This window comes from Haemaphysalis longicornis, unplaced genomic scaffold (assembly GCF_048455015.1).
Source record: "Haemaphysalis longicornis isolate Haplotype H1 unplaced genomic scaffold, Haemaphysalis longicornis Haplotype H1 scaffold_10, whole genome shotgun sequence".
Classification (NCBI taxonomy): Eukaryota; Metazoa; Arthropoda; class Arachnida; order Ixodida; family Ixodidae; genus Haemaphysalis; species Haemaphysalis longicornis.
In genome coordinates, this window is record NW_027526204.1 from 43637108 (window position 1) to 43645104 (window position 7997).

A 7997-nucleotide genomic window follows, 5' to 3' on the forward strand; every position below is an offset into this window, starting at 1 on the left:
TTGTTTCGGAAGCGAGCCAGAGTCCAGCCGCTGGCTGCGGATAAAACATGGCGTCGGAACAAGTAGCCCGCTCTCACACCAGGGCCGTGAGTGCGTGAACCCCGGGCTACGTGAGCGCGCGTCCACTGAGCCCGGCACATATCGGTATGTAGCACTATTCTTCCGCATCTTTCTCTCATTCTCTCTCCATCTCTGCTTCCCCATACATCTTCCCTCCAATGAACTTTTTTACAACACAGGTCCTCCTACGGCGGTCACGGCAAACTACAAAAGAAATGCCCCCGAAAAAGTCCCGTTTTCGGAGGACTCGTGCCCAAACTATCCTGTTCCTGCAGTCCCTCCCGCACCCACCCGTCACCCGTACCTTTTGCGTGAATGCCACGGTAGCAGGCGCGCGTTCCCATGACTAATTAATGAACTGCAGTGGTCGAAGCACCCGTTTTCTTTACTTTTTTAGGGGCGAAGCACCTCAGGGGCTCGTACTGTCTCCTGTTGTAGTCGTCTCCTTTCGTCACGGTAAATCAAGTTGTCAAACGATGATCAAAAAACAAGGTTCTAAAGAATAAAACCAGTTAAAAATAAACTAACATGATATAAACTAACTTAAAATACGGGAATAGCCAGGATTTAATTGCATTAATAAAATAAATTTGTTAAATTCCGTCTTGAACTTGAATTCAAACGCCAGGTTTTCTTCTGTAAAGCATACTTCTCAGCATGCTGCGGCGTGAGACACGAAGACAACTTACGGGGAGGGCGTCAACGCCTCGGAAAGCACGCGATTGCTCCCCCCACCGGCGATTTGATTGATTGATTGATTGATTGATTGATTGATTGATTGATTGATTGATTGATTGATTGATTGATTGATTGATTGATTGTAAGGTTGAACACGCCGACGCAAGCGTTGAGGCGCGCCGTAGTGGAGGGCTCCGGATTAATTTTGAGCACCTGGAGATCTTTAATGTGCGCCGAAATCTCGTACACACGGGTGTTTTTGCTTTTCGCCTCCATCAGAAAACCGTCCGCCGCGGCCGGAAATCGAACCCGCGTCCTCGTGCTCAGCAGCACAACTTAGCCGCTGAGTCACCGGCGGGTCGCACCGGCGGCGCTTCTCTGGTGCCCAATCAGCGTCCGGCGTGTGGCAAGACAGACAATTGTTCAATACTCTTATACACTGCATGCTTCGCCCCCCCCCCCCCTCCCCAGGTTTCACGTTAGTAGAGATGGCCCGGGATTATTTTTTTTTCCCCATTTTCGTTACTCCCTCACTGGCTGCCAGCCATGTGCTCGCAGCGTGGTCAGCCTCAAACGTCTTTGCCCCTTTCCTTAGAAACCCCTCTTTTGTGTGCACGTACGAACCCACCACTAGCTGTCCAAAGAGAAAAAATGAAAATGTTCAGTGCTAGAAAGCATAGCCGCTCCCCAAGCAGGAAGCTGAGGGGCGCCTTTTGTTTATTTTGCTGGAGGCGCCTGCCAAGAATGGCGCACTGGCAGCCCGCGCATGCGCAGATCGCTATGAAAAAAAATTGCCACTGAGCAAAGGTAGCCAGCGTTGACCAGCTAGGTGCCGGGGCTTCAAGAAGAGCTGGTTGACCAGGCACTCGACAATGGCGCGGGCTCGCGAGGACCGCGGAGGCTGTCCCTTGTCCCTCATATTCCTCATCCCCAGCTGTCCACTGTAAACCGACTTTCAAGATGGCGCCCGTGTCGAGCTGCTGCACATATGCGCCGTTGCGGGAACCGAGTTATTGGCGGAGGGGGAAAGGGGGGAGGCCCGTAAGTTGTACATGGGTACTGAAATGAAAAGGGATGGAGAGAGAGAGAGAAAGGGGGGGGCTCTTTATAAGAAGAAATCAGAGAGGTGTGCAGGCATGTATTCGCCTTCATGCTACTCTGCGGGTGGAGGGAGTAAAGGCCCTAAAGGAAGCAGGGCGAAAGAGAGGGAAAAAAGGAAGAGGTAAAAAATAATGTAACATGGAGTGTTCCGTGGGTCATGTAAAAGTCCAGGTGGTCTCACAGGATGACGACGCATGTAGTTGTACATTGTTTCTGCGACGCCGATGTCGTGTAAATAATCAAACAGTGCATCTAACACTTTTCGCTGGAATGATGCATATGACCATGGTCCAAGAAGAGCTTTCAATGATAAAAGTCCGTTGTTGAGGCACTCGATCTTCTTTGCGAGGTGGTTCCCTTGATGGTTGTACTCCGGGCACTCTAATTAGTCTGAATTCTTCGTCAAACAGCTGAATGTGTGTGTGAGCACTCTTTTTTCGTCATGTCTATGCTGTTAAGGCTGTTCTCGGAATGGGTACTCACCCCCGGACGGCACTAATAACCTCGCAAGGCCACTCCATATACTATAATTTGCCAGTGCTTCCAGAAAATCAATGTCTTGAATTGCAGGGTGTAGAAGGCCGGTATTTGGAGGCACTTGATGGAACATTTCCTGTCGGAGCGCAAAATCATTGCACAGCCACGTGACGTGGTGATCGGAGTTCCGTGATACGTTATGACGGCAGTAATGGCAATACGGGGGCGTTTGGATATGGTGCCATTTCCTTAACAGATGGAGTTCTGGCGGTGCAGAATATCTCGGCTACCCTCGGTAGGCTGCGCGTAAGATATCCCTTTGTAGTTTGATGTAATTGCGTCATCTTGCGTAGAACGCATCCAGTGCCAGCTGTCGGTTCGTACAATAAGGCACGGCGGCGTCCCCTCGAGGGAAGATGCTGCAGCGGAAGCATGAGGATGGAGGCCGAGTGCCGCACGAGACGGGCTCCACAGCAGTGACCCGCCCAGAGATAGCGCAAAACTTGCGGACCAATAAATCTCGCTGGGCGAAGATTTTTGACAAACGTCACCTTGAGAGTATGCAGAAGTCTGCATGCAGTCTATAAGTACCAGTTAATTACAAAATACAACAAATACCTAAATCTTAACAACAATTGCTTCTTCAAATTATGCAATCTCCGGACACCCGCACAAGTCCGTTATGATATAAGACAAAAAGAGAATTGGCCTGTACCCTTTTGCAGAACAAACCACGGCATGCACCGAATAGAGTATGCATGCCTAGTTTTTTAAACTACCTAGAAAACACGAACGTTAATATAAATACTCGTTCTAAGCGTAAGTGGAAAGAATATTTTATCAACTTCCCATTGACTGTGTCCTAAATTGCCGACACTCGTACATTTTTAATATGCCGACGTGTATGTACTGTTCATTTTGCTCATTGTTGTCGCAGATGTGTTTGTATGTATCCACCGTTTTATTTTCGATTGTATTCTTGTTCTTGCATACCCGCACATCAAGTGTGTTTTAGGACAAACCAAAATGTATCATGTTTTAAATCTTTGTTAAGCGTATGTTATGAAAGTGTATGATGAGTTTTCCTCTCGTTGTTTCCGATGACAATTGTGGGGCAGAAACCCCGTCAAGCTACTTTTTGTGGCTTTTTGTTTCTGTCCTGGCATTGTTTTTATGAATGTAAAAATAATGCTGAATAAACTGAACTGAATTGAATTGAAGTAGGGACCGATACCCTTCCACGCCACGTGGGCTTGACCCCATTTCTGGGCAGTGGCCGAACGGAACATCAAAATCAACCGCCACTCACTTCACAAGAAAAATGAGATAACTTGCAATTGACAATTGGACTTTCCATCACAACTGCTCCCTATGTATCACAACTTCTCCCTATGTATTTACAATGGGGCACTAGACAATAGGTTCAACGGCCTTACCGTGTAGCACCGGTAGTAGAGATCCAAAAGGACCTAATCTGCCGGGTGAAGACGGGAGCAGAAGCCGCTGGAGCACTGGACAAAGGGTTCCAACTGTGGCTCTCCCATCTTTTTCTCCCCCGCCCCTTTCCCTAGTCCTTCCTTCAATAAAGTTTATTCAGTTACCGTATTTACTCGCATAATGATCGCACTCGCGTAATGATTGCACCACCCCTGAAGTTCGTCGTCAAAATACGACTTTTTTTATTTCCCGCGCAATGATCGCACCCTGAACTTGCCGCAGCCATATGCCGTGTGTGTGTCACGTTTGATGACGATGGTCGTGCTTACCTTAGTTTCCTCCTCTTTCAAAGCGGACATGGCTACGTTATTGCCGCGGACTTGATGATATTAGCGATATCGGCAAGCGTGAGTTCATTATTGGTGGGGAAGAAACTCTCACTAAATGCACAGAATGTACTCACAAGACATATGAAAAAAAACGCGCTCGGCAGCCGCGTCTTGATGCCCCACACTGTGACAGCAGCGCCCACTTACTGGTTTTCCTGTTCTCACCTCGCAGCAATAAACTCGTTCCGGCGCGTTGCGTAATGAAAACATTGCATTTTGCGTCACTCGGGGGCCATTCGGTGGTCGGTGGAGTTTTTATTAGGGTATGTCTCCTGCCACGCGCGTGGCACGAGCCACGCCCCCCCCCCCCCCCCCCCCCGCAACGGCTGCTGCCACGCAGAAGTGACGTCAAACTAAAGTAATCACGTGACTTCCTGTGACGTCACAAAACAAACGTCATATTTACGTCATTTGATCATGTCGCTTTTTTGTGTTAGCGACGACGGCAGCAGGGTGTTCACGTCTTGTGTCCCGATGTTCTCCGCCCGTGGTTCGAATGGCAGACCTGACGCATCGCTACTAAGATCCCTGTATTTTTCAAAGGTAGCGCAAACTCTCTTCCCCGCGCCGTTTTCTCCTCGGCCGTCTCTCTCGACCGCCATTAGTGAGCGACTCCCACAGAGCGCGCCGCCGGACCGTTTCGTTTCGTATGCGCGGCGCGTTGAAGTGCTTGCTTAAAACGCGCACGTAAACTCACAACGGTGTTCGTAGATAATGTGTAGGAAGAACAGTTTGTGATTGGTCAGTGTCTTAGCTATTATCCCGCCTTTTGAGGGTAACAAACTGCGCGCTCGTGCCGGCCTATTTCAATCTCCTTTCCTGGTATCTCACGGGAGATTTGATCTGGGACCGTTTTAGGAGACCAAAAACCTGGAATTTATACATTTTTGTTCAGTTCACATATGTGCGGAAGGGAACGTCAAAAAGTTAAAATGAGCGCCAGCAGAGTTTAACCCCAGAACCGTACAAAAAGTTGGAACATGCACGCCTACTTTCAGAATGGGTTGTGTGCAGGGACGTAGCCAGGAGGAGGGAGGGGGGGTTAGGACTTGCTCCGAAATTTTTTCCAGGCAGCGCGTAAACAAGACCTAGTGCTCCTTTCGTCAAAACTCCTCCCTTCCAATACCCTTTAAACCCTCCAGAAAAAATTCCTGGCTACGGCCCTGGTCGTGTGTGTACAATTTGCTAAAAAAATACTGAAACCGTTCAGTGAGATGAAAGTACTTTCACGGCCGCTGGATGAGAGCGCACGCAAGGTGCGCCTTTCATCCAGCGGCCGTGGTACTTTTATTGCATACGCAAATGTTCCATTCTAAGCAGAATCGGCACCGCGTAGAGCTGTAACAAACGCACTCCTAACAGTTTTTGTTACTGCCCCGCGTATATTAAAAAGCAAGGTATTCTGTTTAGTGGACGTATTTTGAAAAGAAAAAAAAAACTGCATCAATCTATGCCCACTACACGGCAGGAAATTTTGTTGCCTACATACGCCCAGCTTTATTTTTTTAAAGTCACAAAATGCACCGGCGTGGTCCCATTTCCCATTCAGTTTTAAAAAAATGTTTTTGTTCCCGTGTGTGCGCGCATTCTGCATCGCGCTTTTGCTGACGACTTATCCAACGTACTTATTTTATGGCAAATAATGCTGTCATTCTTGTAAAAATAGGGCATTTTGTTCCCGGCAGAGCATACACAGGGACTTTATCATTGCTCAATGGCTAATATTTTCTATGCCGGTGGTATTCCCTGTTATCAATGCCTCGGAATTATTTTTTGGATCACAGCTATTTTGTATGCTGCATCGCTCACGTCTACTGAGGACCCTGTTTCGAAAGGAACGGTTGAAACGTTATCTTTACAATAATGTCTTATGGTAAACTCGTCAATGAACCCCCCACTCCAGTGTTCACCACTGACATGTACGTTTACAGCAAGCACCCCACAAATAAACAACTATGAAACATTACACTCTTTTATAATAAGTACACACGTATGCACCACATTCGTCATGAAAGTGCACAAAAGTGGGGTAAATTAAAATACAATCTCACAACACAAAGACCGCGACCCCTACAGAGTTGAAGCGAATAGAATATATTATAAAGGAGCTGACTGGTGAAACATATTTTCTTCCGCTGCAAATTTTTGAAACTGGAAAAAATCGCGAGTGTGAAAGATTTTGCATTAATTAGCGTGGGCATTTTCGAGCACATGACAAAATGCGAGCGAGTTAGACACGATCGTGCTGTCATTGTTACTAAATAGTGTGAGAAAGCGTCAATGGAAACGTTACGCTGTCCTTTTTTTGCTCGGTTCATTTAACCCGAAAGTAAGTATCAGCCTCACATTCGTCTAAAAAACTTCCAGAGGCAAGTATACATGAAGGAGTTTAGTAGTGGTTGCTTAACTCGGGAATCCTTCCTCGGTGACAATCAAAGCTTTTTCTCCCGGTGTAGCGCAGCCATATCGCTCGCCGGTTACTGTAATTTTTCTCTCCTGGAACAACAGCTGATGGCTTTTTGCAATGCTACGGAGCGGCCAAGGACACAGCAAATCGGTATCGCGATGCAGCGAGACTGCCTTGAGAAAGATGTACCTGTGTCCGTCCTCACGTGCAGCTCACATGCGCGCCCGTCGTCCTACGCTCCCTAATGGCGTCCCTACCCGATGAAAGGGAAACTCGCGGAGGGTCGTCGGAGGTCATTGGTCACGTGTCGAGCTTGCTCCAACAGGGGAACAGAAAAAGGCGACGGGGTGAGGAGAGACGTAAACGGCGGAGAGGAGATTCTCCTCTCCTTTTTGTACAATGGTTTGCGCTACCTTTAATCGCTACGTCCTTATCTACCTGTACAGCAGCTGCCTCGCGGAGCTTTTTTTTTTGTTGGGAGGTGTGCTTGTAATTATTTAGATTCGGTGTTTTTTGTGAACTTGCTGTTGCACGTCTTGGTAAGCCTAACGCATTGTTTTCTGCACGCTGCTTCGCCCCGCTTTTTACATGCTCCTAGAACTGTAGTGTTGTCATTTAATGTTTTGTGAGCTTCACGCTGTCTTGCAGTTCGCGTGCTATCGGCTTTACGCGCCTGCATTTGTTGTCTACTTGTGCCTCGCTTCTTCCATGCCAAGCCTTGTGTTCTGATTCTGGAGTGGTGGCTCAATTATAAAACGTGGGGATCAGTATTTTCCATCGCGTCGCGCCGTGGCTAACGAGGTAGCTATCTTTGATGACATGCCAACGCGAGCGACGTAGTGTCAGCGTGTGCACGAATCGAGTGTCGTCAGGTAGCGCACGGCATCATCGAACGCAATCAGACCTCGCATGTAGCTTCTGCAATTTTCCCCCGGGGCAGTAGTACTATCGCCGAGAAATGTATTCTGACTATTCCGCCGAAACGATCTGTGCACGCGGCGCTGCAAAATCCGTGCAGGGAGCGCAGCTGCACTTCCGTGGGTGAAGCCCAACAAAACTTCCTCCTGCATCTGCTTTGAGTATGTATTTTGATAGGCTCGTTCCTTCTTTACTCTTGTGTTTGGCTTGGTTGGAATTGAACATAACCATGGTTGTGTTCAAGCTCTTATGAGAGCTTATCTCAGAGGCTTGCAGTCTATGCACAAATTCCAAGTGGCTGTGACATCTATATGCCCATCCCAAGCACTGTGCGGAGTTCAACTTGACACTAATGCTTGTATTCGCAACTGGTAAAGCGTGCTTAAAATTAAGCGTCTACTGTTCAAGCCTTTGGGGTAGTGAACAGGAAGAGTTTCCAATTGTGAGGGGACGTTTCACATTCTATTGCTTTTTAACTCCGCACTGGGTAAACTGTTTTGGAAAAGTGCTCAAGCGAATTTTCTTAGTGG